The 18,025-nt window shown below is 40.6% G+C and overlaps 1 protein-coding gene across 3 annotated transcripts in view; it reads left to right on the top strand.

Moving 5' to 3' along the window:
• The window catches only part of KCNQ5 (potassium voltage-gated channel subfamily Q member 5), a 455,253-nt gene that overhangs the window by 1,191 nt on the left and 436,037 nt on the right, over nt 1-18,025 (top strand). The gene's annotated exons all lie outside the window — the stretch shown is intronic.

Raw genomic sequence — 18,025 nt, 5'->3', positions numbered from 1 at the left:
CCGCCGAGGTGGCCCCGGGCTGGAGGAGGCGAGCCGGGGACCCGGGGCGCAGCGGCGCGCGCGGGGGCCGCCTCGGCGGGGACCAGGCCGTCAGGCGGGGGTGAAGCGGGCGCCGGCGGCGCGGAGTCCAGGCGCGCGCGCGCGCGTGTGTGTGTCAAGTAAACCTTCACCGTCTAACAGAGAATGCTTAATGAGAAAATGATTGGAAGCAAATGTTTATTTTTCCCTGAGGCATTTAAAACCTTTCAGTGGCTTTAAAGTTTACTACTGTTTTTCCCACAAAGTCCATTCATTCAGTCTCCCGTTAGGCTGAGCTACACGTTTTAAGGTGGTGTTTGGGCCGTTATGTCCTAATTCTTAATTTTTTTTCACTCTCTTTTTAGTTTTGTTCTGCTGCTTCTTTATGTTAAAATGAAACATAAAGACGTCAGCCTTAGGAGACCTGTAAAGAAAGCTGCAGGCACTCACTGATATAAGTTCCTTGTTTCCTAGTAAAATAGGTTTGAAACAGACAAACTAGGTTTCTTTTGAAAATGAGGCATGTCATCCAAACATAGCCTTCACCTGAGATGGAGGACTGGCGTCAACGCCAGGAACATTTATTGAAATAACATGGAAGAGACTGGTTTGTAAATAGGTGTACCTGGAATTTGACCGGGTAAGAATCAGGAAATTGTTGGCGTCTACAATCTGTGGGGCTCTGGTGTCTGGAAAATTTTACAGTCCCAGATAGATGTGGACCATGTAGCATTATGTGGAATATTCCAGCCCACGTTCCATCTTAGAGTGTTCACAGGAGAACGTTGAGAAGCATCATATTTACATCAAAAGGTTTAATTTTTATTATTCACCTATGTGAGACTCACATTGATTTAGATGTGGTTACTGTAACCAATGATAGATATAGAGACAGTACTGATGCCTTTCATGTTCATCCCCTCTGAGTTGATATATAATTAATCTTATTACCTGAGGAGCCTGATAAATTACTTTAACCTGGATCTACTACAGCATTTAGCAATAATGATCTGTGCTCAATTTTGTAGCAAAATGTATACTGCATGGAAAATGATTTTTTATAGCAGTATGCCCAGGATATTCATAGTTTTGAATTCATAATATGATGCCATTTGTGGCCTTAATTTTTCTAAATGATGCATTGTGTATTTAGAGAAGATTACAGACAATCTTGGTCGGTACCCATGCTTTGTATCTCCTAAGTATTGCTCTTGAATGTGAATGAGGACTTCTTGTAATGCAACATCTTTTTCAATATGTTTGTGCTTAACAGGTTTGTATGGCCTCTCAGAATTTTAAAATTTTGACAAATGATTTTTCAAGAGGTTGGAGTTTGCATAATTCTCTATTCACGAGGCTTTAACAATATTTTTAGTGGTAGATATGAAATAAATTATGTGCTTGTAAATACCATGTGCTAATGTGAAGTTTTGCATTATACATTTCTAGAGTCTGAAACTGCAATGTTTGAGCAGTTAGGTAGGGGTGCTAGATTCACTTTAGCACAGAGAGGTAATCGATAGGTAGTGTCATCTACTGGGAGGATTCTGCACAGCTACCCCTGGCCTGGAAGACAGGTCATCTTTGGCAACAGCTGCTTAGGATTTTAAATGACAGGACTTTACACATTAAATTAAGAAAGGAAAGTTACTTTGGGCTGTAACTCTAACAAGATCATTAATAATAAAGGAAATTATAAGACAACAATTTCTAAAGTGGTGTAACTAATTCCCTGCCAGCCTGGGAATCCCCAAATCTTACTTTAATAGCAGTTTTTGAAGCACATTAAGGCTCTTGCCAAGAACAAGTGTGCTGTGATTAATGAGGTACTTCAGGGATGGATTTGCCTGGTTGGCCTATGTTTTCACTGCCAAGAAGCAAGGAAAGCATGTTTAGAGTTATGTTTTGGGTAAGGAAAAATTCCTGTTAAATATGCAAAAATCATTACTATAATGGTAATTTAACAGTATAAAATGTGGTTTCAAGTTTATATATCCTTGCTTACTGAGGAGATGACTGGCAAGAAAAAGAGGTGATTTTACTTCAAATGCTTTCTTCCAAGCTTTGTAAATCCGTTGAGTTTAGGAGAGTCTATTCCCTTACCACTCTTTAGGATTTCCCAGATAGCAATGTTTCCTGGTTCCCTGTCTTCACCTCTTCCTAAGATCAGTAGGTGAGGTATTCCAATAGGAGGTGATGTCATTTGTCCACTTTTTAATTCCTCCTCTTTTAGGAAAAGTTTGGAGGAATAATGTTGATGGTAGAGGAACACATGATGGGCTCCGTATATAGATTTGCATTGATGCAGCAAATATGGTCTTGAGAAATAGCACAGGAAACAATGTGGCAGATACATGTAGCTTGTCACTTCCTCCAGTGTGTACTTCCCTGGTGGAATGGCATGGATACGAATCTGTAGATATCTTGACCTAGAAGTAGTCCAGTAACCCAGGTTAAGAAACTGGAAGTCAGCATTGACACCATCTTTTTGCTCATACTTGCCCACTCTGGCCATCCAAATGATCGTTTTAAATTCTGTGTGCCCATTTTATAAATATTTCTCAAAACTATTTCCTCTCCTTTGCTACTGCCTCTGTCCCTCTCTGTTTCTCAATATCTGCCCGTGGAATTATTTGTCATATTCTTCCGCTTAATCATCTAGCTTCTGTTCTCAGCCTTCCAGCTGTTTGCTCTGACACCGTGTTTTTCCTAAAATACAAATCCGATCATATCATCACCTTGCCTATAATCTTTCCATGACACTTTACATTCTACTTGTTCATTCATTCATTTATATCCATCTACAAATATTGGAGTGTCTACTATGTGCCAGTTCCCAAATTAAAAAGGCATAGACTTCCACTTTCAAAGAGGAAAATGACACCAGCAAGGGGTAACTACAAGCTTGAGAATAGGTGTGAAATGATGCTTTTATAGGGATAAGTACAAAGTTGCAGGGGAAAAAGAAGGAAGTAGAAATGAGGGCAGAAAGGTGAGCACAAGCTTCAAAGAGGAAGTGAGGCATGAGCTGAGTTCTGACAGATGAGTAGTTAATATTCAGGTGGAAAAGCAAGGGGTAATTGCGATCTTGATAGAGCAAATGGCTTAGGCAAAGATGGAAATGTGAATCCATACGGTAATTCTGGGTACTGTTGAGTACGTGTGGTTGAGGACAACTGCAAAAAAGAGGGTAGCAAAAGCACATGTACCTAACCCTGGGTGGCCTCTGATGCCAGACATGGAATCGTCTTTATCCTGCCTGGCAGTGGTCATTGAATTGTGATGATTAGAGGAATGATGAAATGTGAGAAGCTCTGGCTTTCATTGGTTTAGTAAATGGATTGGAGGGTGCAAAATGGAGTCAACGTAGCCTGTAAGGAGAAATGATAGCAGTTGTCCAAGTTTTCCACTCATTTTTGGCTTTTTATCCATAAGCTCATTCTACAAATGACTGTTCACTATCTACTACATGCATAGATTGTTCTAGAAAAGTGGGAGATGATTACCTAAGGAACTTAGGCAATAACTGTGGGGAGGAGACAGAGTTTAACTGGAGAAATGTTAAGTAGGTAGAATTAGCAGATTGTTTCCACCAATATAATATGTGGTATGAGGAGAATGACACTGACTTGGGTAATTTGGGGAATGGAAATGTCAAGCACTACTGTATGGGACAAATGATGAAGGGTACAACTTTCAGAGCAAGATAATGAGTTCAGATTTGGACTTGTTGAGTCTCAAATGTTTATAAGAAATTTAGATGGAGATTTGTAAGTGGTAAAAACACAGTCGTGAACCAGGCACACTTGGTCTCTTTTTACTGGGTCTCGGATAGCAACCAGAACTCTTTCCGATACACAGAGAACACTTGATAAAAAACTTCTGAATGGCTGAATGCATGTAAGTCTAGGGCTTAATCTAGAAGTCTAGATCAGATATTTAGATTTAGAAGCCTCTAGCAATGTTGTGGTGGGGAAAGCAATGAACAGAAAGAACAAGAGAGCCCAGAGATGCAGAATGAAAAAATGGTGAAGGACAGGGCCTGGGGATTTCCAACATCAAACAGTGGTTGGAAGAATAAGAACCCCGGGACAAACCTCGGGAAAACATGACAGTGCAACCAAAAGGCCAAGGAAAAAGCCAGAAGACCTTATTTTCATAAAGGCAAAGGAAGGAAGATGTGTGCAAGGAGGAGACTATAGTCAGCAATTTCCAGTGATACAGAAAGGACCAGAAAAGGTGTGTACGGCTTCACGGGCTTGGTCATGAAGGAGCTCACTGACGGCCCTTGCTACCGTAGTGGCTGTGGAGTGGTGAGGGTCAGAGGAGTGATTTAAGTGGATTGGGACTGGTTAAGACTTGGGAAAGTGGAGACATTACTGTAAGTTAACTCCCAATTCCTTACAACAGCTCCCAGGCTCCTTCATGGCCTGGCCTCTGCCCATTTCTCCTTCCTCATCTCTACACACCCTGGGCCCCAGCCTTACTGAGCTGCGTTACCCACGCTGTTCTTTTGGGTTCTTACCACTCCGTGCACCCTGGGCGACCAACTCCTGCTGTTTCTTCAAAGCCCAGTTCAAGCATTGCTTCTTCTTTGGCACATCTCCCCACTGCCAGAGTAACTTTGGGGCCCTTTGCCTTGTGTGCCATGGCCCCTGGGAATGCCATTGTAATGGTGCTGACCTCACTGTGCTGTCAGTGTGTGTGTGTGTGTGTGTGTGTGTGAACTACTTGGTCTGTCTTTCCCACAAGTGAGCTTCTCACACAGAGAATCCACTCATCTGTGAGTCTCAAGTACCTGGCAAGGTGCCTTATATCTAGAGGACCCTCTATAAATGCTTGCTTGATGAGTAAGTAAATAATTTTCCTTGGAAACCTTCCATAGCGGAGTTTCAGAGTAAACCAAAGATGAATAAACTATGGAGTCTTTTTTGATGTTCTTAGAAGTAGGACACCATCGCTTTGCACCCAGTTTTCCCACCAATTAGCTTTGTGACTTGAAATAAGTCATTTCAACCCTTTTGGGGCTCCAGATCTTTGTGAAATCTGTGTCTGTGATCTGGCCAAGATGGTAGAAGATACTGTGGGTAGCCTAAAATACTATTATAAAGGGAAGGAGTATTTTTAATAAGAAGTGATCTGATCTTTATATCATTTTCTTCATCTCTGAGCTGCAGGGCCACCTCCTAACTGGTCGCTTTAACTTCACTCTTGACTTCTAGCGAGGTCCTTGTGCCACGTGATAGCCAAAGTTATCTTTCTAAAGAATTAAACAGAATACATCACTCCTCTTCTTGGAGGAGAAATCTGGTTTTGCTTGTCTACCCTATTCTTTAAAGACAGGAGCTCTCTCTGTCTTGTTCTCTGCTTTATCACCAGTGCCCACACCAGTGTCTGCCACACAGAAAATGGTCCATACCTACAGATGGATTCACTTACTGACACCCCAAATTTCCAAAATATACCACTGGTTTCCTGGTGGAAAATTCCTGATGGAATTTTACTCTCTTGTGTCAGGACTCAAATGGACTCAATAAATGGCTTTATTATTTACATACATATTCTATTCTGCATTAAGTCTATGTCTGCAGGAACTGATGTTTGCATTTTATGTTTGCTCCAGCATTCCTTAAAAGTCACTGATTTCCTCTAAATATAAAGAGGCCTTGTTCAAGTTATACTGCTTTATGCCCTGCTAACATAGTAACATAAACTGTTCCACAGACCCAATTAATTCATTTTCATAAATTCAAACACTGCTATAGTATTTGTGGATCATATTACAATTAGGAATGTTGAAAACTGTTAAAATATTAGTATTGGGAGTATTATGGCCTTAAGGAAATAAAGCATAAAAATTTTTCAAAATAGAACGAAGTCCTGATACGAGAAACACCGTAAACAAGGTAGATAGCCAGCAGCCTTGTGATAACTGCTTGCGAAGAAGTGGTGCTAGTTGTAATTTTTAATTGCAAATGGCTATTTTGGCAGATGGAAATGCCAGAGCGCTTGTTTTATCCTAGCCCAGTGATGTGAAACTACTGAAAGTCCAACTGTTGAACAGCCACAATCGATAATGATGTGTAACAATTTGTAGATGTTTCCATTTTAATTTCCATTTTCTTCAGCCATTTGTAAGTATGCTATTTGAAGTATTATTTAGTTGCAACCAGCAGACACATCGGTCACAGAACTGCATTTTTTCATATTATTGAAATTCCTTGATGGGTCTCAGAGTTCTAAGTGATTTCTGATCCATGTTATCAGTTTGGCTATAGAATGAGTTTCCTAAATGTTTTTGATATCATCTATTTATTAAATATATATACAATATTCCATATACATACAGCATATACATACCCTGTATCCTTTATCAGAGAACTTGTTAGTGCAAATATCTTATTTTTGCTCCTCCAAAAGTAAATAAGACATTTGAATAAAATTCTATTTAAAAATGAAAAGAATTTTGGTAATATATGATACTCTTGATAATACGGACATTAAATCATTTGAAAATCATTAAAATTTAAGTGTATATGAAGAAATGTACTTTTTACAAACTCATAGTGTTGCTTGCTTCCATTTATAGCACTTGTGAGGTAATTTTAGAATCTCTATTCTTTCTTCAGAGGTAAGATGTTTTATAATTACCATGTTGTAACTTCTCTTTTCTTTTTTTAAACATTCAATTCAGTTTAATATTTAATTAACAGACATTATGTGTACTGATAAAGGTACTAGATGTTAATGGTTCAAAAAAGGGAATGATATGGATCTTGACCTCAAGGAAATTCCACTGGGGGATTTAATTGGATATGGAGTCAATTAGCAACTTTACTGATTTGATGACTATGAGCATATTGCTTTCAATGCCATCTACTTAAAATATAAAATAGGAATAATGGTATCACATCAAGGTATTACAATATTATATACATATTATATAATGTATATATATTGTATATATATATACACATGCATATATATATATATGCACACACACGTTTATGTATATAATCATATTAACATAGTGTCTGTTATTGAAACTGGAGAGAAAAATAGAGAATGTGGTGGAGGGCTGTATTGATATGCTAAAGGTTCCAGATTTTACCCTGCTGGTGATAGGTGGTCTTTGATGTGGGTGGAGTTTAGGCAGGCGATAGTGTCACTGAATTTCCATTTGAAGTAGACGGCTCTGCCAGCTCTGTGAATGATGGCTTAAAGGGACAACCGGCAGTAGGAGACCTGTTTTGAAGCTGTTGTTCCAACTTAGGCAAAAGGTAACTAGGACTTGGATTGAGGCAATGAGTAAAGATGGAGAAAAAAATAATGGCAATAGAGTTGAAATGTATTAATGAAAGAGTGAATTGGGGGGATGGAGAAAAGGGGTAGATTTGTTATGTCCAGAGTCCTGGTTTGGATGATTGGCTAGATAATGGGGCCATTAACTGAAATCAAGAGCAGAGGTGGAACAGCAGGTCGAGGAGAATGTTGGAGGTGTTAAAATGAGTCTCACTTTGGGGATTCTGCGCTTTTGGTGATTGTGGGACTTCCAATGGTGCATGTCCAGCAGCTGTGGATGGAGGCTTAAAAGACATACAGGTACAGACAAGAGTTAAAACCACAAAGAGAGCATGTAAAGAAAGAGAACAGCAGCCCAAGGATGGAAACCTGGGGAATACTTACATGTAAGGGGTAAGCAGAGGAAAAAGAGGTTGAAATGGAATAGACAACAAGACATAAGGAAACGCTGCACCAAAAAAAAAAATGGTCAGGTAGTCATGGAAACTGAGAATATCAAGAGAGTTTCAAAAAATAGGATGAAATACAACTATGAAATGTTGATGGCAGTTTAGTAAGATAAGGGCTAAGGAGTAACCACTGGATCCGGCAATGTGGAAGTCTTCAGTGATTTTGTGACCTCACCGATGTTTACCTTCAGTGACGTGGTTATGGCAGCAGCCAGGATGCTGTTAGTTAAGAAACGACTCTGAAGTGAAGAAACAGTGAATGTAAGCCATAAATTCAGTTAATTTAGCAAGAATAAAAGAAGCAAGATTTGACTAGCCAGCAGGAAATACAAGATTAAGGAGGAGAGGAAAATAGGATAAATTATAGTAAAGAAGATTGTATATCACCAACTACAGTCATTGAAATTGTTGATCTGTGCTGCACACTGTTCTAAATATTTAACACATTAAATCCTTTGATTCTCAGGATAGCCCTAAGAGGGAGTATGATCAGCTCCCACTAACAGACCAGAATACTGAGATAAGGAGAGGTTCAGTGACCTGGTCAACGTCAGCCACGGAGTCAGTGGCACAGCAAGGCTTTGAACCGCGGCAGGGTGGCCGAGAGCCCGTGTTCTTAGCCCCCGTATCCTGATTGTGGATGGTACCTGTGGGCCCAGGGTTCTCCTATCAGATGGAGAGCATAATTACAAAAGCTGCCTTTGGGTCTAGTATAGCTCTTAGCAATATAAGTGTTTGCACAATAAATATTTGCCTAAAAAATGAATGATAGCTCAAATCTCTTATAACCTAGTATCAGAGAATTATGTGTAACTTAGTATTAGGACTGTTTGCTTCTCTGTCTTCAAATTCTAACCAGCTCAAGTTCTAATTTTTCCATAAGGTTTTTCATGATAGCTCTGGCTTACTTCCTTATCTTTATTTACCTCCCATAGCTTTTATTATTTGGACCATGTATTTTAGCCCTTAATTACATTCTTGCATGTTGCCTTCTAATTGGATCATCTATCTAATTCTTCACAAATAATTCGTATCTAAAGAAACAAAAATACCCTCTTCTTTTGTATCTGCTATGGCATCAGCCCAGATTTTCATTCTTTATTTTTAATCAAAATCCACCTAGCTTATTGCTATCAGTGGGACTATTTGAATGTTATAACTTTTTTTTTTCAAGCAGGAATTTCCTTAAGTTCTCCTAGTTTAAATTGTGGTGGAGCAACTTGTATTAAGGACTCAAATTGCTACAATAATTTCATGATGTTTCCTATGAACATTATTTTCTAATTTATACTTTCATTGTAGAATACCTAAGAATCACTTAAAAATAGCAGGTGCTTCATTTAAATTTCATAATGGGTGAATATAGAACCATTTGCTCCAAACTGGTTTTACAGGATTTTCTTTCTTTAAACTAATAAATAAAATACCCTTGTTTTCTTCATACTAATAGGAATGCCTTCCATTTCACCTCTGTGCTTCTCTTTCTCCCCTTCCACATGTATATTTTTCCTGGACATTTCTTCCTTTTTCCCTCCTATTTTTCCCCTTGTTCCCCACCACCACTAATTAAACTACTCCTAATTTTGATTTTTTTTTTCTCCTTTCTGAGCATCTATCTTTCTGGAATGGTGTTTCTCCTCAGTTCTTTTTATCATGTTGTATAATTTGATTTCTCTTCCTCTTAAAGCTGTCTGCTTTTAATCAAGAGATGCACTGACCCTGTAATTGCTTGCGAGCTTCAAGAGTGCACTGCATAAATAGACTAATCTACCTAATTTACGCATCGCCCTGCAGTAATTAAGGCCTATCGAAAGATGTGGTGGTTAAAGGACGCTTCTTTTTTTTGGAGTTTTACTTAGGCTCAAATTTCTTAGAAAATAAGGGAGTGAAACCTTAAAATTGTTCTGAGGTTTTCTAATATCTATTATTTCTTAAATCTGTGAATATTCAAGTATTGGATCAATCATTTTTAGAAGATTATACTTTCCCTTTTGGAAGGGGTCTACTGTATATAGCTGCGAAATAAATTAGAAATTATTTTTATTACAGATGGAATTATCAGAGAAAAAAAGGCACATTAAAGAAATCTAAAGACATTTGTAACATAGAGTTAAATAGCAGTCTAAAAGTATCTATCAGACTGTTGTAGTTGTTAGGAGTTCCCTTACTCAGTGAGCCAAGAAATGGATCCATAATTTGGCAGCAGAGAGCTACAGTTTTTTCTGTGTGATTGGGAGATTAAAGCATGAACTCAAAATGCAAGTTGTCCTAGGAGTACCTAGAAAACCACTTGTATTTTTTCCTAGTTGGAAATTTTTCTGAAGCAGAGCTATTCCCGTAACCTGCTAAAGAACGGGTACTGATTTCTGGGCTCCCATTTCTCAAGGCCGGTTTTCTCACACCTGAATGAATCCAGGACTGGATGGAATGGAGAATTTGGGTTCTTTTCCTCATGTTTTAGATCATCGCATGCGTTCCGATTCATGAAGTGGGGACGTAATTCTTCAGTGTTTGTTTAGTACGCTGGCCTCAAACTACATGTAAGAGCCTGTGTAGGAACCAGAGGGGCTGAACAAAAATAATACACAGCCTGTTCCCTCAAGGAAGTTTTACTCCAGAAGGATATTAGATTACTATTTGTGGAGCTACAAAACCATCTTTCTGAATTGACTTAGGATAGAAGCAAAATGTTGGCCCTTCTCCAGTGGCATTTAGCTGTTGCTCGTATTGAAGGGATTTGAAAGGTGAAGTCCAGGATCGCCACACGGAGAGCTGCTGATTGCCAGTTCTCTTGACCCCTTGGGGAACTTTGGAGCTGGGTGTTCAGCTGCCTGCGCAGGTGGGCGTTCTGCTCAGGGCATTCCCACACAAAGACCAAACACAGGAGTTCCCACTGATCATAGTAATTTCCAAAGAGTAGTAATTAAACTAGTTAAACTAAATGTTCTAGTTAATAAAACATTCTGAGTATGTTTAATTTGCTGCAAAGTATTTTTAAAAATAGAAAAGAAACCAATGCTCCTTCATAATACTTTGAGGATGTTATTTTTTTTTCTTCCAAAAATGGTTTAAGAACAATAATGTAAACCAAAAGTTTGTTTTGATTTAAATCAAGTGAAATCCCTGTTCATCTTCAGTATGTGCTCTAAGTTTCTAATATTTTATTTTAATACCTTATTCTAGTGCATGGAGGGAAAATATTATACCCAATCTTCCATGGGGCCTAGAATTCACTCACTTGTTCATTCATTCACTCATTGTTTCTTGCATCCATTTAATATTTAAGTGCCCACTGCATACCGTGTCCTTGGAACACTTTGGAAATACTCCTTCCCATTTAATTGACTTCCTCCAGGCATGTGGAAAGTGGCTCTTTTCTTCAACTAGGAGGTGGTACTTCAGAGTAAAGGTAAAATCAGTAAGTGTAAGAAAGTGTGTTCACTGTGAGCCCTAAGGTGTTCTTGATCCATTTCCTTAAGACTACACCTAACATTCAAATGTATTTTTGACTTAGATAGGTTGTCAGGTTAAGAAATTATAAGGTGAGATTAAATTAGTTTTAAATTTACCATGCCAGATGATAAAATCCCATAGTTCTGTTTTGTTCCATCAAATGGAAAAGGAAGAGAAGTTGAATGGCAGTACAAGTGACTTTGGGGGGGAACCCGCTTGTAACCTTCGGGATGGGATCTGGAGCCCCAAAGCCATCTACTCTTACTCACATGGTCCTTGACAACTAGAAGACACGATGGCCACTTTTTTTAGGAGCAACATTTTTACCAAGCTTCAACATTCAAATCAGCACCCAAGTTTTTTTTCTAGAAGAAAGCCAGATAAGTTCCTTTAGATTCAGATCCACCAAGAGATAAACAAAATTATATGGTTTAGAATCAGGTGGAAGGAACCAGCTACCGAGTCACATAGTCTTACTTCAGTTTTGCACTGAGATCATCGAAAGATAGGAGACACACAAGGAAAGAAAAAAGTATCTAGCCTTCACATTTGTGCCAATCACGTTGACTTCTGCAGAGCCATCAGGCCAGCAGTTTGGTGTGAACAGGCTTCTGTGACCTGCTATTCCATTCTCAGTAGGTGGGATGAGTAGTCCCACCGAGTGGAAGTTATCTCTGGCAGAAAAGATTCCCTTACACGGTTCCAGAGCTTTCGCTTCTGGTGTTGGACTTGATGAGTGACTTTACAAATTACCATTCCCAAACTAGTTGGGTCATGCTGCTGAGAGCTGTTCTCCAGAGCTCGTGGGTATGGAGCTTTATTCCAGGCTTCAGGGCAGGAAGTGGATAATAAAAATCAGTTTATAGGCAGCGCTAAGTGAGGTAGCCTAGACAACCATAAACAAGAATAGTCAAGAAACTACCATACTTTGCTGGAGAAAACAGAATATTCCTCTAATTCAAGGGTAACTACCATAATTCACAATTGTCATCAACGAGAGATTGTATTTCCCTCCAAGAAAAGTGAAGACAGTTACCTCAATTTTCTTTCTTTTTTTTTCTTTTTGGTTTGTTGTTAGTCCAAAGTCTCTTTCCACATTATAATTTTAATATGATTTCCAAAGCACATGATAATACATTTAAAAGACCTACTCACAAGCAATCTATTCTGTGTTTTTTTATGCTTGCCTCCAGAGCCACACACAAAGCTGGTGGTCACTGCAGAGGAAGCCCAGCCACACAGTGTGACAAGGTCCCCGCCTGGGGTATTGACTCGGGGAATGGGAGGGAAGGGAGGTCAGGGGAGCGTGCAAAGGGAGAGGCAGCGTTCTTAGTCCTTGATTACTTTTTGGTAGAAGAGAGGTGAAAGAATCAAAGTTTTCAAGGTTTCAGACAAATGTGACTGTGATCAAGCAGAAGTGCCGTGATCCTGCTGCAGCGAGAGGCAGGATGCAAAGCAGAGACATCACTTGTTTAGCCTTTGGAAGAGAAAGAGGGTCATCAGTTAGCGATGTGGAGGTGAGGGGTGAAGAAGTACTAAAGGTGCTGGGGGAAGAATGCCGGGAGGGAGGGTTAAGGAATTCTGGCATTTGGGGAAAAGAGAAGTGAAAGAGGGGCTTTGTGAAAGAGGCAGAAGAGAAAGACTAGAGTAATTCATAGAGCATCGCAGGAGGTCCACGTCTCAAAGAAGGATTGCTGCGGAGTGAGAGTATTATAAAGAAGCTAACTGCAGATGTAAATGTGGGGAGAGGCAATATTATAAAAGGCCAGGGTAAAGGAGGAGGGGCCAGAACCTAGAAGGCAACTGAGCAGTGATCTAGGAGTGGACGGTGTCCACAGCCATGTACTAGGAGGACATCCAGTGTCACAGGTAAACATCACATCCCTGAGAAAGGACCATAGTGGCCCAACAGTTAGGTGCTGTGCAGGCACAGCGATCCGCAGCCCAGAAGGCGCCCTGCAAGGTGAGGGTGTCCCCAAAGGTACAGCTGGAATGGGGTCTGCAGGAGAGCGGGTGGGATTGAGAGAGCCGCCTGGGAAAGCAGGGAGATCTGGTTTGAAAGCGATCTTACGGGCCCCTGCAAGAGACGGTGCTAAGTGCAAAGCAGTGCTGAGGAGTTTGAGGGAAGGCACCGAACAGCGCTTGGAAGGGAGAACGAGGAGCCAGACTGGGCCGCAGGGCTGACGATTAAATGAGGAGGAGACAGGGAGAATGGTAGATTCGGGAGCCACGGAGGAAGACGAAGCCTTTCTTTCTTTCTCCAGGCAGCCGGAGGTGTGCACTAATACCAAAGCCTAGGGAAAGGGCCCCCTCGGAAGGGGTAAAATTAAAGTAATTGGGAGGAATGAGACCCTGAAAGAAGGGAGATGGGATCTATGGCAAATAAAAGTTTGGGATGGTGGCTTTGCAGAGTGAAAAGGCAGCTGCAGGGGGTGGATAACATGGTTTCTTGCCAGTGCAAAGGTGCTGGCGTGACCGAGTGGAAGACTCAGTGTGTGATTCTGAGAGTCTCTTTAACAGTGGCATGCAGGGAGACCAACAAGCAGGTGGAGCCAGAACCCAGAGCTGGCATGTGTGCCAACATAGAGGGAGTGGAAATGCTCTGTAAGTCACCCACACTGACATACGTGACCCTGGGCAAATCACTAGCCTCTCTGAGCGCCCACCATCCGATAAAAGCAGAAATGATAAATCTGGAACTGCGAGTGCGAAAGCTCCTTATGTAATTGCTGGTACCAAAAAAAAAAAAAAAAAAAAAAGATAGTTTTTATATTCCCTAACCAAATATAATCTTTTAAGCTCTCTAGAGAAGGAAGTACTGCAATATGAGGCACACATAAAAGCATGTGTTTAGTGAATAAATGAGTGAATAACTGAATTAACCTGTTACTTGGTTTACAGCAGCATTGTATTTAGTGCTAAGGTTCCCTTGTATGAGCTCCCTGAGCTTGAACCAAAAAGATTTTTCTCACATATCAGGAAATATTTTATGATCTCTTTATTTTTGAATACATGCATAAAAGTCTATTCTTAAAGCTTAAATTTGAAAAGCTGGTCAGGGACTACTACTTTGACATATTTCAGTAATAATATGACAGACCTGGAAGGGCCTCTGGTGACCCACTCTAACCGTGTCCTTTTCCAGATGGGAAAACTGATACCACAGAAATGTTAACTGACTTACTCAGGATCAAACACGTACTGTCAGAGGCAGAGCTGGTAGCCAGACTTTCCCATAGCCCTTGCAGAAGGGCAGTTTTAGGTCTTATAATCTGCCCTGACCTTCCCTCTAGTGAGGATTTTCTGTTTAAAAAAAAGAAATGAATAGACATTCATTTCAAATCCTATTGTTTGATCAACTATAATATAAAGGATTTTCTCACCTACAGTAAAATGCACATACACACAGACACACCCAAGCATTTTAGTACCTTTTCACTCTGCATATTAACAGAGAAAATATTTCTCTATGTTACAAATTCCTAAAAGCCAGCAAAAGATATTAATGTCTATGACATTTATTTCTTCTAAAGAAGTCAAATTTGGAAGAAGGTTTCCCTTTGTGGGTTAAACCATATATTGAGTTGCTTTTCAAAAGTTCTAATAAATGAGATATCAAGTGAGAAACAAATTAATATTTAGTACCTTCAGTGGTTTCTTTCAAGGTATGACAATTCTGTGAGAAGTATCTCCAGAATTTGAACACATGGGAGTTGGTAAGAGTACAGTCTTCCATGAGGATTCCCAAAGCATGTCTCTTTCTCTCTCTCTCTCTCACACACACAATCTCATTATCCTTGGTAAATTTATTAAGGGAAAACAAATGTGTTCACCCAAACATTGAAATGAGCTCACACATCTATATTTAAAGGTGCCATGTTAAACAGGCCTAGAGCCATGCTTATCTGCCCAAGAGACCCTGGGCCATGACGGGCCAACCCAGGCAGGAGCAGCCTGATGAGATGACCTTAACTCCTGAAAATCCTTTCCTACTTTATGAGAGGGGAGGCACCCCTCCAGCTTTGCAAGCACAATCTCTCACTTTCTTTTTTTATGTGGATGGTTAAAATTAACTTAAGCTTGGTTTCCACCATCTCTGTATTTCTTTGTCTCTATCTCATATGCTTTTTATGGTTAACATTATCATTAGAGAATTAATGGTTTCATTAATGAATTAGGAGGAGAGAGGTGGTTGCTTAAAATTGTTGGCCTGTAAATGGCCGTCTTTTAGCTAGGACAGTTTGGAGGCAGAGAAAGGACTTGGAGAAAATGAAAGGCTCTCATTTATTTTCATGAGCAAATCTTTACGCCCTGAGGGATTCCTGTGATTTTGGAATAGTTATGATATTCTTTCTCAGGTATCGTGACCCCTCACTGGCTCTCCTGACTCTGAGCTGCTTCATTCAGCACCCAAGCGCAGCCAGTGAGTGGTGTGGGTGGGAGAAGCTTGATTCTCTGTGACCCATGGCTACTGCTTTTTTTCCTTAGAGAAGAGGATCGGTCTGGCGCTGCCAGACCAAGAGCACATTACAAAGTCCTCCCCTCATCATGGAGCAGATTTGTGCACAAACGCAGAATACTTCACTGCCCTCAATTAAGAGCCCTGTGGTAGTAAACCCTGACCTTACCTATCAGAGAAACCAGACACTGTGGGATGTTTGTAAGACCTCCTCAGCATAGTAAACGCGGCTCGGCCACATCAAACTCACAGGCCAAATCCGCACCCCATGTAATAATAGCAATCTAGTAAAAATTTTGATGGCTGTGAAAGATAGCTGCAGCTCTTGTGTATTTGTTACAGAAACCTGAGTTTTTTTCATTCTGATATCTGTGTAGTTTGCAAAGATGGACACATATGAATGTTCCTTGAAGCATTGTTTTCTCACGAAAAAATACAGAAACAACATAAAACACTGTCATTAGCAATGAGTTAAATCAATGATGGTAAAGTTGTCCAAGGGAAGACTGCATTCTCTGAAAAAAAGAAAGTAAATATGCACAACATGGTTTCTGAAATAAATTATGAGGTGAAAAAATCAAGCTATAAAGCAGTGTAGATACAGTATACACAAGCATCCACTTTTGTGAATTGACGTATACACACAGTAGATTCGCACTATTTGTGGTACTTATGGCTCATAAAGTCACTGAGAACACTGAATCGGTGAATGCTAAGTCGCGCTCCCAGCAGAAATTCAGGGTCAGGCTCCTTCAACCCTTTGGTCACATTTTCATCAGCTGATCATGCACAACCTTGTTTTATGTGTGTTTCTGTTTAAAGATACATTATTTAATAGATGATTCATTCAAACTGAACGCATAGCCAGTACCATTATAACTCATGTCGAATGAGGGATGCCTTACATATGTTTTCTCTGGAAAGTACACCACAGCCTTCTTGCACTAAACAGCACTCAACAGCGCTTCTGCACTGTAGTGGGGACCATTTTAAAAAGGGGAAACCACCAAAAACAATGCACAAAAATGTGAAAAGCATGGGATTAAATAAGCCTTGAAAAAGACACTTGTTTACAGTATAAAACCTGAAACAAGAAGGCAGAGAATCACGTCCTTCCGTGTCAGCTGGGAATGTGGGTGTGGGGAGACTCAGATTTTTGGCTGCCCTTCACTTGCCTGCAAAAGACTGTGCATAGCCTGCAAGCACTGATTTTAGGGCTACAAATAAAATTAGGAGTAGGCTACTTTGCAAATAAGGTATCTGTAAATAATCAGGATCAGCAGTATATGTGCATGCGTGCACACATGCACACACATGCATACTCATGTGCACACATTTAGCCTCCTCCTGAGAGGACTGAAAGAAGCTGGTTGTTGGGAGAGATCCTTGGAGGCAAAAGGGAGGCTAGATGCACCTTCTAGGGGAACTCTCTGTCCTCCGCGTGATGTTCTTACTTACTGTGCACATGACACACACCTTCTTCTCTGCCCTCTCTGCACGCCCCCACCATCATCACTGTCCCTATCCTCTCTGCACGCCCTGTGCTTTTGCTAAGCAGCTACAGGGATGGGACTTGGTCGGAGCCAGCGTTACCGCAGTGGGTACCTCTGAACCAGGCTCTGGGCCAGTTTGGTCGTTATAATTTTGCCCATGAAGGGCATTTTTCAAATGCTAGGTATCATGCTCGGAAGGGGAGTTCTCTGGTGGTACAGAATACCCTGTCTCCCAGTGTCCTGGGAAGGCCTGAACTTTAGGTACCTTAAGTCTGCCAACACTCTTGCTTAAATTCTTACCACAAGTTGTCAAGAAGAAGCTTACTAAGTAGGAAACTACTTAGATAATATTGATGATGTAATGACAACTGTCGAGTCGGCATGTGACTTATGTGTGGAAACTCCTTCAGGTAGCATTCCAGTTTCTGGCCTTCCCTCCAGCCTCCACATGGTGGCAGAGGTCTGTGGGCCCCTGGCTTCTTGCTGGGCTCCGTCAGCCTTCTGAAGCCCCACCTCCCCGGGGCGTCCAGAGCTCCAGATCACCCACTTCTGGCTTGTCCTTGGCGTGTATGAGCGGTGCCTTGGATTATCTTGAATTCTTGCCATTCATAATGTATAACTGTACAAAAGAGGGAAAAGCTTTCATTTTTTCTGATGTGTCCTCCTTTGCATATGGCATGGTGTTCTTTTCTTTTACTATCAAGTTAAAAGCCTGAAGAGAAAGTAACCTCCCTGAAAGGCTTTCTTCCTAATTAATCTAGAGATTTCCACTTCTCCCCAGGAACTTCCTGTGATGTACTTTAACCCTGGTTAAAAGCAAGCTGAAGCTAAGCTGACAGCGTTAAAGAGAA

The sequence above is a fragment of the Manis javanica genome, chromosome 16 (assembly GCF_040802235.1).
Source record: "Manis javanica isolate MJ-LG chromosome 16, MJ_LKY, whole genome shotgun sequence".
Lineage (NCBI taxonomy): Eukaryota > Metazoa > Chordata > Mammalia > Pholidota > Manidae > Manis > Manis javanica.
Note: the sequence above shows the minus strand (reverse complement) of the source record. Positions and strands in the feature narration are given on the sequence as shown.